Below are 22202 nucleotides of genomic sequence, written 5' to 3' on the forward strand. Positions count from 1 at the left end.
CGTTGGTCGTAACTTGTTTTGTACATAATGTTGCTGCTACCATCTCTTATGACAGAAAAGAGCTTCTGGACATCAGAACTGCGATTCCTCACCTCAGATTAGACAAAGAGATTTTCTTCAACGCGTCGGACAGGAGGGATATACTACAGACACTCGACCAGGCCCAGATCCCCGTCATTCACTGGAGAAGGAAACTGAAAATTTTTGCGGAAAAAGATCAGGGTGCCTTGTGAAGATCAGGCGACGAGTGGCTAATCTGCCTTTGCCTTCCGTCCTGCTAGCTAGTACAATCGCTGGAAAAATAAATGGGATGAACTGAAAGCACATACAGTGCCTTGCAAAAGTATTCATCGCCTTTGGCGTTTTTCCTATTTTATTGCATTACGATCTGTAATTTAAATGAATTTTTATTTGGATTTCATGTAATGGACATACACAAAATAGTCCAAATTGGTGAAGTGAAATGAAAAAATAACTTGTTTCCAAAAAATTAAAAAAAGCATTGTGCTAGTTAGCATTAGTGGTAATAGCATTGTGTTAGTTAACATTAGTGGTACACGCATTGTGTTAGTTAGATTTAGTGGTAATAGCATCGTGCTAGTTAGCATTAGTGGTAATAGCATCGTGTTAGTTAGCATTAATGGTAATAACGTTGTGTTAGTTAGCATTAGTGGTAATAGCATCGTTTTAGTTAACATTAGTGGTAATAGCATTGTGTTAGTTAACATTAGTGGTAAATTTTTCACCTTTATTTAACCAGGTAGGCAAGTTGAGAACAAGTTCTCATTTACAATTGCGACCTGGCCAAGATAAAGCAAAGCAGTTCGACAACATACAAAAACACAGAGTTACACATGGAGTAAAACAACATACAATCAATGATACAGTAGACAAAAATGAGACTATATACAATGTGAGCAAATGATGTGAGATAAGGGAGGTAAAGGCAAAAAAAGGCCATGGTGGCAAAGTAAATAAAGTATAGCAAGTAAAACACTGGAATGGTAGAATTATAATTTGAAGAAAGTTCAAAGTTAAAATATAAATAATATGGTGCAAAGGAGCAAAATAATAAATAAAATAAATAAATACAGTAGGGGAAGAGGTAGTAGTTTGGGCTAAATTATAGATGAGCTATGTACAGGTACAGTGATCTGGGAGCTGCTCTGATAGCTGGTGCTTAAAGCTAGTGAGGGAGATAAGTGTTTCCAGTTTCAGAGATTTTTGTAGTTCGTTCCAGTCATTGGCAGCAGAGAACTGGAAGGAGAGACGACCAAAGGAGGAGTTGGCTTTAGGGGTGACCAGAGAGATATACCTGCTGGAGCGCGTGCTACAGGTGGGTGCTGCTATGGTGACCAGTGAGCGGAGATAAGGGGGGACTTTACCTAGCAGGGTCTTGTAGATGACCTGGAGCCAATGTGTTTGGCGACGATTATGAAGCGAAGGCCAGCCAACGAGAGCGTACAGGTCGCAGTGGTGGGTGGTATATGGGGCTTTGGTGACAAAACGGATGGCACTGTGATAGACTGCATCCAGCTTGTTGAGTAGGGTATTGGAGGCTATTTTGTAAATGACATCGCCGAAGTCGAGGATAGGCAGGAAGGTCAGTTTTACGAGGGTATGTTTGGCAGCATGAGTGAAGGATGCTTTGTTGCGAAATAGGAAGCCAATTCTAGATTTAACTTTAGATTGGAGATGATTGATGTGAGTCTGGAAGGAGAATAATAGCATCGTGTTAGTTAGCATTAGTGGTAATAGCATTGTGTTAGTTAGATTCAGTGGTAATAGCATCGTGTTAGATAGCATTAGTGGTAATAGCATCGTGTTAGTTAGCATTAGTGGTAATAGCATCGTGTTAGTTAGCATTAGTGGTAATAGCATCGTGTTAGTTAGCATTAGTGGTAATAGCATCGTGTTAGTTAGCATTAGTGGTAATAGCATCGTGTTAGTTAGCATTAGTGGTAATAGCATCGTGTTAGTTAGCATTTGTGGTAATAGCATCATGTTAGTTAGCATTAGTGGTAATAGCATCGTGTTAGTTAGCATTAGTGGTAATAGCATCGTGTTAGTTAGCATTAGTGGTAATAGCATCGTGTTAGTTAGCATTAGTGGTAATAGCATCGTGTTAGTTAGCATTAGTGGTAATAGCATCGTGTTAGTTAGCATTAGTGGTAATAGCATTGTGTTAGTTAGCATTAGTGGTAATAGCATTGTTTCAGAAAAGTGGTGCGTGCATATGTATTCACCCCCTTTGCTATGAAGCCCCTAAATACGATCTGGTGCAACCAGTTACCTTCAGTAGTCACATAATTAGTTAAAACCTCTCTAGGATAGGTGGCACCAAATCGTCCCACCTACGTAACAGCCAGTGTAATCCCGTGGCGCGTTATTCAAAAACCTCAAAAATGCAAAAACTTCAATTTTTCAAACATATGACTATTTTACACCATTTTAAAGACAAGACTCTCGTTAATCTAACCACACTGTCCGATTTCAAAAAGGCTTTACAACGAAAGCAAAACATTAGATTATGTCAGCAGAGTACCCAGCCAGAAATAATCAGACACCCATTTTTCAAGCTAGCATATAATGTCACATAAACCCAAACCACAGCTAAATGCAGCACTAACCTTTGATGATCTTCATCAGATGACAACCCTAGGACATTATGTTATACAATACATGCATGTTTTGTTCAATCAAGTTCATATTTATATAAAAAAAACTGCTTTTTACATTAGCATGTGACTAGCATGTGACTAGCATTCCCACCGAACACTGCCGGTGAATTTACTAAATTACTCACGATAAACGTTCACAAAAAGCATAACAATTATTTTAAGAATTATAGATACAGAACTCCTCTATGCACTCGATATGTCCGATTTTAAAATAGCTTTTCGGTGAAAACACTAGATAGCCCGGCATCACAGGGCTAGCTATTTAGACACCCAGCAAGTTTAGCACTCAGAAAAGTCACATTTACTATAAGAAAAATGTTATTACCTTTGCTGTCTTCGTCAGAATGCACTCCCAGGACTTCTACTTCAATAACAAATGTTGGTTTGGTTCAAAATAATCCATAGTTATATCCAAACAGCGGCGTTTTGTTCGTGCGTTCAAGACACTATCCGAAAGGGTAAATAAGGGTGACGAGCATGGCGCAATTCGTGACAAAAAAATTCTAAGTATTCCATTACCGTACTTCGAAGCATGTCAACCGCTGTTTAAAATCAATTTTTATGCCATTTTTCTCATAAAAAAAGCGATAATATTCCGACCGGGAATCTGCGTTTAGGTAAACAGACGAAAGAAAATAAAGCATTCGGTCGACTCGGGCACGCGCCTAAGCCCATAGTACTCTGAGCGGCCACTTGCCAAAAGCGATAATGTGTTTCAGACAGAGCCTGCCTCGATATCGTTCAGCTTTTTCCCGGGCTCTGAGAGCCTATGGGAGCCGTAGGAAGTGTCACGTTAGAGCAAAGATCCTCAGTCTTCAATAAAAAGAGCCAAGATGAAACACCACTTGTCAGACAGGCCACTTCCTGCATGGAATCTTCTCAGGTTTTGGCCTGCCATATGAGTTCTGTTATACTCACAGACACCATTCAAACAGTTTTAGAAACTTTAGGGTGTTTTCTATCCAAAGCCAATAATTATATGCATATTCTAGTTACTGGGCAGGAGAAGTAACCAGATTAAATCGGGTAAGTTTTTTATCCGGCCGTGTAAATACTGCCCCCTACCCTCAACAGGTTAAGGGTTAATGCCACATGGTCAAGGTTAGGCTTGCACAGATCGGGAGGACCTCAGGAACATTCCTGAGGTTGAATTGTGCTTCTAACCCTAACGGTTCTGCCGCTGTCCCCCAAAAGCACTTGAAATTTAGGGCCAGGCTTCATTTTGGGCCTACTTTTTTTCACGTTCGCTGCGCTCAGACCGAGCGAGCCACAGTCAAGCGGGGCATCTCGTTGAACTTGGCACTGCCTAGAGATTATGGTAATGCCATTGCAGGCTCTGTGTGTCTTTAAGCACCGCACTCTGTCACTCCATCCTTGCTGTGTGTGTGTGTGTGTGTGTGTGTGTGTGTGTGTGTGTGTGTGTGTGTGTGTGAGAGAGAGCTTTTCTTTGACATCTGTTGGGAGAAATGACTGATTTACAGTTCATGCGGGTTGCCTAATCACACATATGAAGTTTTGAAAAGATCCCTTCGAAACAGCCCCTATGACACCATTTCAAGGCACTTCTGGTTGACACAGGAAGCTGAAAGTGAACACATATCCTCCTTGGGTTAGGCTCTTATAGAATATTGAGTTTTAAGCCTTTACGTTAAGAACTGACTTATTTACAGAGGGTTGAATGGGTGTGTGTTATTTCAGAAAATCACAGAAAATCACAGAAATCTCGCAGAGCTCCGAAACCCGCCTTAACGGATTCATCTGAACACGCTGCAACTGGATCTGTAACTTTTTTTGAACATCACCAATTGTACATTGTACGATTTCTCTTAAATTACGATAAATAAATGTCTGGTTATTTTTTTCCTGACACCGTAGGTTCATATACTTTGACGTGAAGTGGTCAAATTAGCGCTCTATTTTAGTTTTTTACCTTTAATCCCAGAAAAATGGCCTTAACTCAAAAAGCGTTGAGGCCTTGACTCCGTCTTGTTTGGGGCCAACTGCCCATTATGCCAAACCTATGCTCACCAAGTTTCGTCTTCGAAGTCTTTTCCGTTTAGGAGAAAAGTCCACGTCGTGATTGGTGATGCTTTGTACATTTGCAATGTGATTACATTCACCCTCTGGTGGTATTTTCCGGGACAGTGGAAAAACGACCAAAATTTGAACATTTTATAAAACGGAAACCGAATGTCCGAGAGACTTCGTTCGATGACTTCCCGGAAGATCTGGCCCCGGTGCACGGCCCGCCGCCGTCCGTGAATTTTACAAACATTCGCGGACATCTAGTAAGGGACCGTACATTTGCAATATGGAGTTTCTCATCAATCATACAGCAAATGCCAAAAATGTGCCCTTTATGTTTGTAATGCACACTCAAGTTTTCAGTTTTTTTGTGTTATTTCTTGTTTATTTCGCAATAACAAATATTTTGCATCTTCAAAGTGGTAGGCATGTTGTGTAAATCAAATGATACAAACCCCCCAAAAATCCATTTTAATTCCAGGTTGTAAGGCAAAATCTTTTTTTAAATGCCAAGGTGGGTGAACACTTTCGCAAGCCACTGTATGTAGAAATATACACTGTATAGAGATATATACTATATATAGAGAGATAGGGATATATACTGTATATATATATAATGTATAGAGAGATACTGTATAGAGAGATATATAGAGTGTGGCAGACCAAGGGGTTGGGTCAAAACGTTTACACAGATCAGACACGGACAGAGTATGATTAGCTCAGTTTCAAAGGTGTTTATTAAAATAATAGTTCAAAAGAAAAGAATAGGTCTCCCCCAAGAGACCCTCTTCAGGATACCATCTTCTGGGCTCCGGGTCTTGCTGTATCCTGTGGGGATCCAAACTGAACTCTCTCCTGTTACCTCTGGTACCATCCCCAACTATACGGGAGTCCTTTCCTCCCCACTCTCTCCCCTGAGTGCTGCCCTTCTGGCAGCTTTATGGGACTTGTATAGCTGGTGAGCAATCAGCCCTTGATTACTCACCAATCCCCAATCAGCCCCAATTAGTCCTGGCCGGAGAGTCCGTCGAGACCTGGCACGTCCAGCAGATGGAGCCATCGCCTCGTGATGTATACTCCGTCTGTCACCAGGCCTCATCGAATCTCCCCCTGGTGGCTGACCTGCTGTACGCCACAAGAGATATATACTGTATAGAGAGATATATATATATATATAGAGATATATACTGTATATATATATATATATATATATATATATATATATAGATAGAGAGAGATAGATAGATAGATAGATAGATAGATAGATAGATAGATAGATAGATAGATAGATAGATAGATAGATAGATAGATAGATAGATAGATAGATAGATAGATAGATAGATAGATAGATAGATAGATAGATAGATAGAGATATATGCCATATGAGTTCTGTTATACTCACAGACACCATTCAAATGGTTTTAGAAACTTCAGAGTGTTTTCTATCCAAATCCACTAATAATATGCATATTCTAGTTTCTGAGCCAGAGTAGTAACCAGTTTAATTTTGGTACGTTTTTCATCAGGCCGTGAAAATACTGCCTCCTACACCGCAACAGGTTAAAGTACATTTGTAAAATTTATTTCCTTTTTAATGTGTTCAGTTGTGTTGTGACAAGGTTGGGGGGGGGGGGGTATAGAGAAGATAGCCCTATTTAGTAAATGACCAAGTCCATATTATGGCAAGAACTGCTAAAATAAGCAAAGAGAAACGACTGTCCATCATTACTTTAAGACAAGTAGGTCAGTTTACATAAGTATTCAGACCCTTTACTCTGTACTTTGTTGAAGCAACTTTGGTAGTGATTACAGGCTTGAGTCTTCTTTGACTTTCAAGAATTTTAAAGTTTCTTCAAGTGCAGTCGCAAAAAACATTGAGTGCTATGATAAAACTGGCTCTCATGAGGACCGCCACAGGAAGACCCAGAGTTACCTCTGCTGCAGAGGATAAGTTCATTAGAGTTACCAGCCTCAGAATCTACAGCCCAAATAAATGCTTCATAGAGTTCAAGTAACAGACACATTTCAACATCAACTGTTCAGAGGAGACTGCGTGAATCAGGCCTTCATGGTCGAATTGCTGCAAAGAAACCACTACTAAAGGACACCAATAAGAAGAAGAGACTTGTTTGGACCAAGAAACACGAGCAATGGACATTATGTGGATATGTGTCCTTTGGTCTGCAGTCCAAAATTGAGATTTTTGGTTCCAACCGCTGTGCCTTTGTGAGACGCGGTGTGGGTGAACGGATGATCTCTGCATGTGTATTTCCCACCGTAAAGCATGGAGCAGGAGGTGTTATGGTGGCGGGGTGCTTTGCTGGTGACACAGTCTGTGGTTTATTTAGAATTCAAGACACACTTCAAATAGCCACCCTTTGCCTTGATGACAGCCTTGCACACTCTTGGCATTCTCTCAACCAGCTTCACCTGGAATGCTTTTTCAACAGTCTTGAAGGAGTTCCCACATATGCTGAGCACTTGTTGGCTGCTTTTCCTTCACTCTGCAGTCCGACTCATCCCAGACCATCTCAATTTGGCTGAGGTCGGGGGATTGTGGAGGCCAGGTCATCTGATGCAGCACTCCATCATTCTTCTTCTTGGTAAAATAGCCCTTACACAGCCTGGAGGTGTGTTGGGTCATTGTCCTGTTGAAAAACAAATGATAGTCCCACTAAGCCCAAACCAGATGGGATGGCGTATCACTGCAGAACGCTGTGGTAGCATGCTAGTTAAGTGTGCCTAGAATTCTAAATAAATCACAAACAGTGTCCCCAGCAAAGCACCCCCAAGCCATAACACCTCCTCCTCCATGCTTCACTGTGGGAACCACACATGCGTAGACATCCCTCTCAGTCCAATCACCATAGACTGCTATAGTAGAGAGAGAGAGGTTACATCCCTCTCAGTCCAATCACCATAGACTGCTATAGTAGAGAGAGAGAGAGAGGTTACAAGAGAAAAGGATGTGGAGACTAGCTGGAGGTTCCGATCTCCTGGAGAGATACCCTTCTGTAGCTTATCAACCAGCTAGTTATTAGAACCAGGTGCACTAGATTAGGGTTGGAGAAAACCTACGAGACGGTAAGCCTTGTATCAGATCACGCTGGATCTTGCATCATGTCTGTTGATTCCATCTTCTTCTAGTCATCCTCACCGTGGCACTCCATCCCTCGGGGGCTTGATTGGTGTCACACTTTTCCCCCAGCCCCAGGCTAACACACCTAATTAAACTAATTGCATTCCAAGGACCAGTTGTCCATCTCTAATGTAGACTGTCACCATGATCACCTGAAAAACATAAACAGTGTCTCAATTACTTTGTTTTGGTGAAGTGGGGGAATGTGATTAGTCTAGAAAGAATAACATTTCATAATCCTGGTGCTGGGGACTCAAGGGGAGCACATTTCTGTTTTTGCCCTTAGCATTACACACCCGATTCAAATGATCAACTTGTCATCAAGTGTTAATGATTTGAATCAGGAGTTTAGTGCTAATGCAAAAACCAGTATCTCTTCCTCCACTGTCCCTGTCCCACACTGGTCTCAACCAGTATCTCTTCCTCCACTGTCCCTGTCCCACACTGGTCTCAACCAGTATCTCTTCCTCCACTGTCCCTGTCCCACACTGGTCTCAACCAGTATCTCTGGCATTAGGGGGTTGTCCTTGGTCATATTCAGGCCTCTCCAGAGGGAGAAAGGAATAGATGGGAAGGAGAGACACATCTCGTCCAAAAAGTTGACTCCAGTTTGCCAAAAAGCCCCTAGAAGCACCTGGATGATCACCAAGACTCTTGGAAGAATGTTCTTTGGACAGTTGAGTCAAAAGTATAACTTTTTGGACGAGATGGGTCCCATTTATGTCTGTCGAAAACCATACACTGCATTCCACAGTAAGAACCTCATACCAATGGTCAAGAATGGTGGTGGTAGTTTGATGGTTTGGGGATGCTTTGCTGCCTCAGGGCCTGGATGACTTGCTTTAATAAAAGGAACCATGAATTCTGCTCTGTATCAGAGAATTCTACAGGAGAATGCCAGGCCATCCGTCTGTGGGCTGAAGCTGAAGCGTAGCTTGGTCATGCAGCAAGACAAATGGGTAAAAGCAACAAATTTGAAGTTTTGGAATGGCCTAGTCAAAGTCCAGACCTAATCCCAATTGATATGTTGTGGAAGTACTTGTAACAAGCAGTTCATGCTTGAAAATCCACAAATGTCACTGAGTGGACAACCAGTTGTTGAGTGTAAGGAGGCAAATACTTTTTCACAGCACTGTACGTGTGCATATTACCTCATCAACCTCATCTAAAATGAGAGGGAATATTGGAGCCTACCCTACACTGTACTGCTGTTCACCCCACCAGAGCCTCCTTGCCCCAGCCTCCCCTCCCCTAGCCTTTAACCTCCCCTGCCCACTGTTATTACATCATACCGCTGCACATTGTCTCTCTACCGGTACCGGTACTCCCTGTATAGAAAATGGCGCCGATAGAGAGGGCAGCCGTGCATCTAGCACCCAGCATTTAGCTACACCCTCAATAACATCAATCACATTTCAATCAAATGTATTTATAAAGCCATTCTTACATCAGCTGATATCTCAAAGTGCTGTACAGAAACCCAGCCTAAAACCCCAAACAGCAAGCAATGCAGGTGTAGAAGCACGGTGGCTAGGAAAAATTCCCTACAAAGGCCGGAACCTAGGAAGAAACCTAGAGAGGAACCAGGCTATGAGGGGTGGCCAGTCCTCTTCTGGATGTGCCGGGTGGAGATTATAACAGAACATGGCCAAGATGTTCAAATGTTCATAGATGACCAGCAGGGTCAGATAATAGATAATAATAATCACAGTGGTTGTAGAGGGTGCAGCAGGTCAGCACCTCAGGAGTAAATGTCAGTTGGCTTTTCATAGCCGATCATTCAGAGTATCTCTACCGCTCCTGCTGTCTCTAGAGAGTTGAAAACATACGTCTTTACTCTAGAAAAACTCATCATACAAAATCCACGCAGGGATAAAACAATAACGTTAAACACAAACAAACACGACCAACAGTAAAACAATAACGCACAAAACATCATGATGACCAGAGGGTTTAAATAGTGAAGTAATCATAACGAAATGGGAACCAGGTGTGAACAATCAAGACAAAACAAATGGACAAAGAAACATGGATCGGTGGCAGCTAGAAAGCTGGTGAAGGAGAGGCACCAACTTCGGTGGAAGTCGTGACATAAATACTGCTGGCTGAGACAGCAGGGGTCGGGAGACACTGTGGCCCAGTCTGACGATACCCCCGGACAGGGCCAAACAGGCAGGATATAACCCCACCCACTTTGCCAAAGCACAGCCCCCACACCACCAGAGGGATATTTTCAACCACAAACTTACTATCATGAGACAAGGCCGAGTATAGCCCACGAAGATCTCCCCCATGGCACGAACCCGAGGGGGGCGCCAACCTGGACAGGAAGATCACGTCTCAGTGACTCAACCCACACAAGTGATGCACCCCTCCTAGGGACGGCATGGAAGAGCACCGGTAAGCCAGTGACTCCTGTAATAGGGTTTGAGGTAGAGAATCCGAGTGGAGAGAGGGGAACCGGCCAGGCAGAGACAGCAAGGGCGGTTCGTTGCTCCAGTGCCTTTCCGTTCACCTTCACACTCCTGGGTCAGACTACACTCAATCATAGGACCTACTGAAGAGATGAGTCTTCAATAAAGACTTAAAAGTTGAGACCGAGTCTACGTCTCTCACATGGGTAGGCAGACCAATCCATAAAAATTGAGCTCTATAGGAGAAAGCCCTGCCTCCAGCTGTTTGCTTAGAAATTCTAGAGACAATAAGGAGGCCTGAGTCTTGAGATTGTAGCGTACGTGTAGGTATGTACGGCAGGACCAAATCGGAAAGATAGTTAGGAGCAAGCCCATGTAATGCTTTGTAGGTTAGCAGTAATACCTTGAAATCAGCCCTGGCCTTAACAGGAAGCCAGTGTAGGGAGGCTAGCACTGGAGTAATATGATCTAGTCAGGATTCTAGCAGCCGTATTTAGCACTAACTGAAGTTTATTTAGTGCTTTATCCGGGTAGCCGGAAAGTAGAGCATTGCAGTAGTCTAACCTAGAAGTAACAAAAGCATGGATACATTTTTCTGCATCATTTTTGGACAGAAAATGTCTGATTTTTGCAATGTTACGTAAATGGAATTTGCTTTCTAATGATCATGACCTTTTCCTCAAAGAAGTTCATGAATTTATTACTGCTGAAGTGAAAGCCATCCTCTTTTGCGGAATGCTGCTTTTTAGTTAGCTTTGCGACAGTATCAAAAATACATTTCTGATTGTTCGTATTTTCCTCAATTAAGTTAGAAAAATAGGATGATCGAGCAGCAGTGAGGGCTCTTCGATGTTGCACGGTACTGTCTTTCCAAGCTAGTCGGAAGACTTCCAGTTTGGTGTTGCACCATTTCCGTTCCAATTTTCTGGACACTTGCTTCAGGGCTCGGGTATTTTCTGTATACCAGGGAGCTAGTTTCTTATGACAAATGTTTTTTGTTTTTAGGGGTGCGACTGCATCTAGGGTATTACGCAAGGTTAAATTTAGTTCCTCAGTTAGGTGGTAAACCAATGTTTGTACATGGACGTCCTTGGGTAGGTAGAGGGAGTCTGGTAGGGCATGTAGGAATCTTTGGGTTGTCCGAGAATTTATAGCACGACTTTTGATTATCCTTGGTTGGCGTCTGAGCAGATTATTTGTTGCGATTGCAAACTTAATCAAATGGTGGTTCGATAGTCCAGGATTATGAGGAAAAACATTAAGATCCAAAACAATTATTCCACGGGGCAAAACTACTGTGGCAGTGAGTAGGTCCGGAGACATGTTCGACAAAACCCACTGAGTCAATGATGGCTCCGAAAGCCTTTTGGAGTGGGTCTGTGGACTTTTCCATGTGAATATTAAAATCACCAAAAATATGAATATTATCTGCCATGACAACAAGATCCGATAGGAATTCAGGGAACTCAGTGAGGAACGCTGTATACGGCTGTCACGTCCTGACCCTAGTAAGATGTCATTTTCTATAGTAGAGTAGGTCAGGGCGTGACGGGGTGTTTTGGGTGGTTTGTCTATGTTTTCTATGTTTTGTTCTTGTATTCTATTTCTATGTTGGAGGTTTTTGGGATGATCTCCAATTAGAGGCAGCTGGTTCGCGTTGTCTCTAATTGGAGATCATATTTATGTTGGGTTTTTTTTCTAGTGTTTTTGTGGGCAGTTGTATTCTGTTTAGTTGTGTTCTGTGTAGACTTCAGTACCTGTTAGCTGTTCACTTTCTCTTTATTATTTTCTTTAGTGTTCTGAGTTTAAATAAAAGTAATTAACACGCTGCGCCTTGGTCCCCTCTATACGACAGCCGTTACAACGGCCCAGGAGGCCTGTAAACAGTAGCTATAAAAAATGATTTAGTAGGCTGCATAGATTTCATGACTAGAAGCTCAAATAGACGAAAATGTAGTCGTTTTTTGTTGTTGTTGGTAAATTGAAATTTGCTATCGTAAATGTTAGCAACACCTCCTCCTTTGAGGGATGCGTGGGGAATATGGTCACTAGTGTAACCAGAAGGAGAGGCCTCATTTAACACAGTAAATTAATCAGGCTTAAGCCATGTTTCAGTCAGGCCAATCACATCAAGATTATGATCAGTGATTAGTTCATTGACTATAACTGCCTTGGAAGTCAGGGACCTAACATTAAGTAGCCCTATTTTGAGATGTGAGATATCACAATCTCTTTCAATAATGGCAGGAATGGAGGAGGTCTTTATTCCAGTGAGATTGCTAAGGCGAACACCGCCATGTTTAGTTTTGCCCAACCTAGATCGAGGCACAGACACGGTCTCAATGGGAATAGCTGAGCTGACTACACTGACTGTGCTAATGGCAGACTCCACTAAGCTGGCAGGCTGGCTAACAGCCTGCACCCTATCTCATTGTGGAGCTAGGGAGTTAGAGCCCTGTCTATGTTCGTAGATAAGATGAGAGCACCCCTCCAGCTAGGCTGGAGTCCGTCACTCCTTAGCAAGCCAGGCTTGGTGCTGTTTGTGGGTGAATCCCAGAAAGAGGGCCAATTATCTACAAATTCTATCTTTTGGGAGGGGCAGAAAACAGTTTTCAACCAGCGATTGAGTTGTGAGACTGCTGTAGAGCTCATCACTCCCCCTAACTGGGAGGGGGCCAGAGACAATTAATCGATGCCGACACATCTTTCTAGCTGATTTAGACGCTGAGGCTATGTTGCACTTGGTGACCTCTGACTGTTTCATCCTAACATCGTTGGTGCCGACGTGGATAACAATATCGTTATACTCTCTACACTCCCCAGTTTTAGCCTTAGCCAGTACCATCTTCAGCCGTAATGTCGGTAGCCCTGCCCCCTGATAAACAGTGTATGATCGCTGGATGATTTGTTTTAAGTCTAATACTGCGGGTAATGGAGTCGGGTTTTCAATTTGTCAGAGCTAATGGTGGGAAGCTTCGGCGTCTCAGACCCCCTAACGGGAGGAGGAGAGACCAGAGAAGGCTCGGCGTCTGACTCCGACTCGTTGCTTAATGGGGAGAACCGGTTGATAGTTTGTTGTCGGCTGAATGAGCGACACCGGTTGAGCATTCCTACAGCATTTCCCTCCAGAAGCCATGAGAAAGTTGTCCGGCTGCGGGGACCGTGCGAGGGGGTTTATACTAACGTTACTATCTGTACTTACTGGTGGCACAGACACGGTTTCATCCTTTCCTACACTTAAATTACCCTTGCCTAACGATTGCGTCTGAAGCTGGGCTTGCAGCACGGCTATCCTCACCATAAGGTGATCGTTCTCCTGTATATTATGAGAACAGCGACTGCAACTAGAAGGCATAATGTTAATGTTACTACTTAGCTTTAGCTGGTGGAGGTCCTGTAGAACCACGTCCAGATAAAGCGTCCGGGGTGAAAAACGTAAAGTTGGCAGGAAGGAAAGTAAGGTTAGCAACAAACCGCACTTGTAAACAAGTCTACAAGTTGTGACCTGGTACAGAGACAAATAACATCTGATAATCATGTAACCAATAACATTTGATTTGATTTATTACCTTGTACCCCTGCACATTGACTCAGTACTGGTACTCCTTGTATATAGCCATGTTATTAATATTTTATTGTTTCCTTTTTAACTCTGCATAGTTAGGGAAGGTCTTGTCAGTAAGCATTTCAGAGTAAAGTCTTCACCTGTTGTATTCTGAGCATGCAACAAAGAAGATTTGATTTGAGTAATAAGGAATTTAAGATATATTCATCATAATGAGATGGTAAGTACTGAAAGATAGTTGTACTGTAGCATGAGGTCATAAAGACATGATCTCCTTTACTGTGTCTTGTTGTGTCTCCACCTCATTCTTCCCACTCCTGAAAGAGAGGTTTCATTAGACTCCATTAAACAACAAGGCAGACCGGTCCAGTATATTAACCTCCAGCAGTAACTAATAATGACCACATTGTTGGACCATACACTACTGTTATACAGTCTGTAAGTGTGTGTGTGTGTGTGTGTGTGTGTGTGTGTGTGTGTGTGTGTGTGTGTGTGTGTGTGTGTGTGTGTGTGTGTGTGTGTGTGTGTGTGTGTGTGTGTGTGTGTGTGTGTGTGTGTGTGTGTGTGTGTGTTGCACCTGGAACTGAGGCCAGTCAGTGTGCATGCCCGGTCTGTGGGTGTTCTTCCACCTTTGCAGTTTGTCCTGCCATGAGAGTGCTTTAGAGCTCATTATACACGGCCTTCACACTGGGAGAGAGAAGGAGAGAGGGAGACTATCATGTTATTTATTTAGCTATGTTATTTACCCCAATTCCTGCTTCAACGTCGACTTCGACTCGTCCGCCCTGGGCTTTTTTCTGTAAATCCAACCCAATTTTTGGGTACCAAAAAGGAAACGCCGGCGGGAGAGGGGTAATCCTGGTGAGATTAAGACGAATGGACTACCGACCACCTCTTCCCTCCATTCTAATTGACCAGTCACTTGATAATACGATGAATGACCTCTGATCGCCGATTTGCTACCAACAGGACACTCGGAATATATTCTCAGATTTTCTGAAACTTGGCTTTCGGGCAAGATAACCCCCCATGGCTATCCAACTCATTCTTCATTCACCGAGCGGACAGGACAGTGGAGTGACAGAAAGTGTGAGGGGGAGGGGTGTGCCTCTTCATCAACAACAATGTTCTGACTCTTCATCAGTGGTAGTCTAGATCTTTGTTCCGCCCGTCTTGGAATACCTGACAGTCAAAGAAATATAACAAGCTGGTAATTAACAGTTGTATGAGGCTGTAAACAAGCAGGAACATTTTCATCCGGAGGCCGCCTTGCTTGTCACTGGTAATTTTAATTCTGCGTTATTAAGACACGTGTAATCAAGGTAATTTTCAACCCCTCTTTGTCCCAGTCTGTAATCCCCAAGTTTTAAGATGACTACCCTCATTCCTGTTCCCAAGAACTCTAAGGCTTTATGCCACAATGATTACCGCCCTGTAGCAGTCACTTCTATAATCATGAAGTGCTTTGAAAGGCTGATTATGGCACACATGAACTCCATCATCCCAGACACCCTAGACCCACTCCAATTAGCATACCACCACAACAGATCCACAGACGATGCAATCTCAATTGCACTCCACACTGCCCTCTCCCACCTAGATAAGAGGAATACCTATGTGAGAATGCTGTCCATTGACTACAGCTCAGCGTTCAACACCATTGTCCCCTCCAAGCTCGTCACCAAGACCCTGGGACTGAACACCTCCCTCTGCAACTGGATCCTGGACTTCCTGATGGGCCAACCCCAGGTAGTGAGGGTAGGCAACATCGCCTACGCTACGCTGATCCTCAACACGGGGCCCCTCAGGGGTGTGTGCTTAGTCCCCTCCTGTTCTGCCTGTTCACCCATGACTGCATGGCAACACACAACTCCAGCACTATCATCAAGGTTACTGATGACACGACGATGATAGGAGCCAGCCAGCTAACGTTAGCTAACTAGCTAACAGTACACTTTAGCTTTTTGACATGTAGCTAGATCGCTAGGTAAACAATGAACCAAGCTAGGTAAATATTGTGTAAAATCACAGACGTCACGTTACGTTAGCTAACTATCCAGCTAGCTAACGTTAGCTAGTTAAACAACAATAAACATAGTGCCAAATCATGTCGTTACTACCCTGCATGAATCTGCTGGGATCTAACCAACCAGGTTCAATGTTTGCTAGCTAACATTAGGCTATAATTAGCGAAGCAAACGGTTCAGGGAAACAATTAATAACGTCATACACTTAGTTTTAGCTAGGGAGCAAGCCAGCTAACATTAGCTAGCTAGCTAACTGTACACTTTAGCTTGAAATGAAACCACTTTGTCAAAATTATAAACGTGTAATATCTGAAAATTTAGCTAGCTTACGCTAGACTGTCATGTATGCCATGCTACAGTTGCCCTTAGTTTGAAGATGTAATCTGGAGACAGGTGTTTTCTCCATCTCTTTAGCTATCATATTCTAATTCCACTGATTTCAAAACTTGATCCTCCAGAAAGTGAAGAGCAACACTTATGCAGCTCCACTACACGATACACTTAAAAAAGCCACATTCAACAGGATTACCAACACAGACTGACCAGCTCAAATAGATAGAAGCATTCTATATGGCAGACTAATCCGAACTCCTCTCTCGGCATGTCCAGCCCACTCATCATTTCAGCCAATCATGGCTAGTGGGAAGGTTGCTGACTTTTTCTGTGGCTTAAAACAACGGCTCGTAATTTTTTTACATTTATATTATTCATTTACCCTTTATTTAACCATGCAAGCCAGTTCAGAACAAATTCTTATTTACAATGACGGTGTACCAAAAGGCAAAAGCCCTCCTGTGGGGACAGGGGCTGAGATCACAAATATATATACAAAACCCATTTTTTGGGTTGGCACATAACTACAGTACATTCGGAAAGTATTCAGACCCCTTGACTTTTTTCACATTTTGTTACGTTACAGGCTTATTGTAAAATGGTTTAAATAGTTTTTTTTCCCTCACATAATACCCCATAATTAAAAAGCAATAACAGGTTTTTAGACATTTTTGCTAAGTTATTAAAAATAAAAAGCTGAAATATTACATTTACATAAGTATTCAGACCCTTTACTCAGTACTTTGTTGAAGCACCTTTGGCAGCGATTACAGCCTTGAGTCTTCTTGGGTATAATGCCGCAAGCTTGGCTCCTCTCAAGCTCTGTCAGGTTGGATGGGGAGTGTCGCTGAAAAGCTATTTTCAGGTCTCTCCAGAGATGTTCGATTGGGTTCATGTCCGGTCTCTGGCTGGGCCGCTCAAGGACATTCAGAGACTTGTCTCGAAGCCACTCCTGCATTGTCTTGGCTGTGTGCTTAGGGCCGTTGTACTGTTGGAAGGTGAACCTTCCCCACAGCCTGAGATCCTGAGCGCTCTGGAGCAGGTTTTCATCAAGGATTTCTCTGTACTTTGTTTTGTTCATCTTTCCCTCGATCCTGACTAGTCCCCCCAGTCCCTGCCGTGGAAAAACATCCCCACAGCATGATGCTCCCACCACCATGCTTTACCGTAGGGATGGTGCCAGGTTTCCTCCAGACGTGACTCTTGGCATTTAGGCCAAAGTGTTCAATCTTGGTTTCATCAGACCAGAGAATCTTGTTTCTCATGGTCTGAGAGTCTTTAGGTGCCTTTTGGCAAACTCCAAGCGGGTTGTCATGTGCCTTTTACTGAGGAGTGGCTTCCGTCTGGCCACTCTACCATAAAAGCCTGATTAGTGGAGTGCTGCAGAGATGGTTGTTCTTCTGGAAGATTCTTCCATCTCCACAGAGGAACTCTGGAGCTCTTTGAGAGTGACCATTAGCTTCTTGGTCACCTCCCTGACCAAGGCTCTTCTCCCCCGATTGATCAAGTTTGTTGGTTCCCAACTTCTTGCATTTAAGAATGATGGAGGCCACCTTCAATGCTGCACATTTTTTTGGTACCCTTCCACAGATCTGTGTCTTGACACAATCCTGTGTCAGCGCTCTACGGACAATTCCTTCAACCTCATGGCTTGGATTTTGCTCTGACATGCACAGTCAACTGTGGGACCTTATATAGACAGGTGTGTGCCTTTCCAAATCATGTCCAATCAATTGAATTTACCACAGGTGGACTCCAATCAAGTTGTAGAAATATCTCAAGGATTATCGATGGAAACAGGATGCACCTGAGCTCAATTTCAGCCACCCGGCAGAGCCAGAATGAGACCCGGCACAGCTAGAGAAAGAGGTCCTTGTCACTGCACACATTGGTGCCTCAGCTCACATGAATTTGATGCTCTGTTTATCATCTGACTGTAAGGCCGATATCAGGTGGCTTCTGACTGTTGCTCGTCTTAATCACCATTTTCTTTAAATAGAAGCTTGCGTAATAGAGTCGTGAAAGGTGGAGTTCCATTACGGAGGGGTCACTGGCTGTTGTTACATCATAACTGGTGTCCATGTCCTTGTTGTCCAGTAGTATTCCATGGACACTGCCACTGCCTGGAATCCCCATCTTCTTCTCTTGATCTCTCTCTTTCTTTCTTTCTTTCTTTCTCTCTCTCTCTCTCTCTCTCTCTCGCTCTCTCGCTCTCTCGCTCTCTCGCTCACTCTCTCTCTATTTCTGTCTCCCCCCCGCTCTCACTCTCTCCCAGCCTCCCTAACAACCTTCCCTCCTCAAATATTAGTTTCTTGACAGTAGTGTATAACTCATTATCCTCGTAGGTTCTAATTCAGCTGTTTCTCGCACTAACTCAAACCGTGCTGTCTCAACCTCACCGACCTATGGATCTCATTTAAAGACAGCTGCTCCAAGTTAACGAACACATTCAGAGTTCCTTGTTATCGTCAAGAAGAGCGATAACATTAATTCTAAGTTGGTGGTCTCTGCCAGAGGGAGTCTGTCTTGTTCTGATTTATTGTGTTATATGATAACGTGAGATCCATAAAAAAAAAAAAGGTTTAAATAACAAATAAACATTCTCTCGGATGATTAAAGAGAGATGTCATATATTAACCTGATTATATTCATATTATAGTGTAAAGTAGTTTAATCTCTGTTTTAGGTATGATAGATGTTCAGCATGAGGTGTGTTGTTCAGACGAATGATCACTGGGATTATGTTGTTGTTGTGATGTCAGCATGAATTGCATTGTGTTACTTGGCCCCAGTCTCAGTGCGTCATCTGTAGTTTGGAAGAACATCAGCTCCTACAAGAGCAGCAAGTAGATGTTTTAACTCAATAGGTATCTGTTGTTATTGTCTTGTAGGGCAGTTGATTCAATAGTATTTGTTGGTATTGTCTTATAGGACAGGTAATTGCCTCCAAAAACGAAGACTGTCGTCGAAACAAAGACATTCTACCGAGTTGTTTGAGGAAGGAAAGAGTGACAGGCTCCACACCACTCCGTCACTTGAGTATCTTACCTTGTTATTTTCTAAAGATCTCATTTAGCTCTTTTGTAGCTTTGGCAAGTATGTGTTTACCATTCCAGTTTGCTCCGCTCATGTATTAAGCCATTTAATTAATCAGTCAATGACGAAGTACTCATGCTAACGAGAATGTTTCAGTTCAATTTGCAAACGCAAGCAGCAGCACATAGCTTCAGAAACATGACTACTGAAACATGACAACTGAAACATGACTACTGAAACATGACTACTGAAACATGACTACTGAAACTGGGCAGCTTTATCCCTGAGGAGACCCAGAGATCCGGTGGGAGGTCAGGCACATAGGGAGTCATAGGGGGATCATGTGGAGATCCTGGGGAGATCATGGGGAGATCATAGGGGGATCACAGGGAGATCATAGGGAGATCATAGGGAGATCATAGGGAGATCATGGGGAGATCATGGGGAGATCATGGGGAGATCATAGGGAGATCATGGGGAGATCATGGGGAGATCATGGGGAGATCATAGGGAGATCACGGGGAGATCACAGGGAGATCATGTGGAGATCATGGGGAGATCATGGGGAGATCATGGGGAGATCACAGGGAGATCATAGGGAGATCACAGGGAGATCACAGGGAGATCATAGGGGGATCATAGGGAGATCACAGGGATATCATGGGGAGATCATGTGAAATGTCATCACCACACCCATTCCCTCCCTCCCCCCTCCCTACTCTCCTCTCACCCTAAACCTGAGAAGGAAGGAAACTCCAGGTTAGATCTGAGAGTTCATTGCCCTTGTCGTATTCTATCGACGTCAGGGATGAATTGCTGATATTCGCCTGCAGAGGATTAGCATACCTGTAGATGGCAGAAAGATCACACTGCATAGGATTAGCACACCTGTAGATGGCAGACAGACCACACTGTATAGGATTAGCACACCTGTAAATGGCAGACAGACCACACCGTATAGGATTAGCATACCTGTAGATGGCAGACAGACCACACTGTATAGGATTAGCATACCTGTAGATGGCAGACAGACCACACTGCATAGGATTAGCATACCTGTAGCTGGCAGACAGACCACACGGCATAGGATTAGCATACCTGTAGAGGGCAGACAGACCACACTGCATCAATCAATCAATCAAATCAATCAAATGTATTTTTATATAGCCCTTCGTACATCAGCTGATATCTCAAAGTGCTGTACAGAAACCCAGCCTAAAACCCCAAACAGCAAGCAAAGCATGTGAAAGAAGCACGGTGGCTAGGAAAAACTCCCTAGGAAAAACTCCCTAGAAAGGCCAAAAACCTAGGAAGAAACCTAGAGAGGAACCAGGCTATGATGGGTGGCCAGTCCTCTTCTGGCTGTGCAGGGTGGATATTATAACAGAACATGGTCAAGATGTTAAAATGTTAAAATGTTCATCAATGACCAGCATGGTCAAATAATAATAATCATAGTAGTTGTCGAGTGTGCAACAACCACGTCCGGTGAACAGGCCAGGGTTCCATATCCGCAGGCAGAACAGTTGAAACTGGAGCAGCAGCATGGCCAGGTGGACTGGGGACAGCAAGGAGTCATCATACCAGGTAGTCCTGAGGCATGGTCCTAGGGCTCAGGTCCTCCGAGAGAAAGACAGAAAGAGAGAAAGAGAGAATTAGAGAGAGCATATTTAAATTCACACAGGACACCGGATAAGACAAGAGAAATACTCCAGATGTAACAGACTGACCCTAGCCCCCCGACACATAAACTACTGCAGCATAAATACTGGAGGCTGAGACAGGAGGGATCAGAAGACACTGTGGCCCCATCCGATGATACCCCCGGACAGGGCCAAACAGGCAGGATATAACCCCACCCACTTTGCCGAAGCACAGCCCCCACACCACTAGAGGGATGTCTCCAACCACCAACTTACCGTCCTAAGACAAGGCCGAGTATAGCCCACAACGATCTCCGCCATGGCACAACCCAAGGGGGGGCGCCAACCCAGACAGGAAGACCACGTCAGTGACTCAACCCACTCAAGTGACGCACCCCTCCCATGGACGGCATGGAAGAACACCAGTAAGCCAGTGACTCAGCCCCTGTAAAAGGGTTAGAGGCAGAGAATCCCAGTGGAAAGAGGGGAACCGGCAAGGCAGAGACAGCAAGGGCGGTTCGTTGCTCCAGCCTTTCCGTTCACCTTCACACTCCTGGGCCAGACTATACTTAATCATAGGACCTACTGAAGAGATAAGTCTTCAGTAAAGACTTAAAGGTTGAGACTGAGTCTGCGTCTCTCACATTGGTAGGCAGACCATTCCATAAAAATGGAGCTCTATAGGAGAAAGCCCTACCTCCAGCCGTTTGCTTAGAAATTCTAGGGACAATTAGGAGGCCTGCGTCTTGTGACCGTAGCGTACGTGTAGGTATGTACGGCAGGACCAAATCGGAAAGATAGGTAGGAGCAAGCCCATGTAATGCTTTGTAGGTTAGCAGTAAAACCTTGAAATCAGCCCTTGCCTTAACAGGAAGCCAGTGTAGGGAGGCTAGCACTGGAGTAATATGATCACATTTTTTGGTTCTAGTCAGGATTCTAGCAGCCGTATTTAGCACTAACTGAAGTTTATTTAGTGCTTTATCCGGGTAGCCGGAAAGTAGAGCATTGCAGTAGTCCAGCCTAGAAGTAACAAAAGCATGGATTAATTTTTCTGCGTCATTTTTGGACAGAAAGTTTCTGATTTTTGCAATGTTACGTAGATGGAAAAAAGCTGTCCTTGAAACAGTCTTGATATGTTCTTCAAAAGAGAGATCAGGGTCCAGAGTAACGCCGAGGTCCTTCACAGTTTTATTTGAGACGACTGTACAACCATCCAGATTAATTGTCAGATTCAACAGAAGATCTCTTTGTTTCTTGGTACCTAGAACAAGCATCTCTGTTTTGTCCGAGTTTAAAAGTAGAAAGTTTGCAGCCATCCACTTCTTTATGTCTGAAACAC

The sequence above is a fragment of the Salmo salar genome, chromosome 16 (assembly GCF_965601325.2).
Source record: "Salmo salar chromosome 16, fSalSal1, whole genome shotgun sequence".
In the NCBI taxonomy this organism is placed as follows: Eukaryota; Metazoa; Chordata; class Actinopteri; order Salmoniformes; family Salmonidae; genus Salmo; species Salmo salar.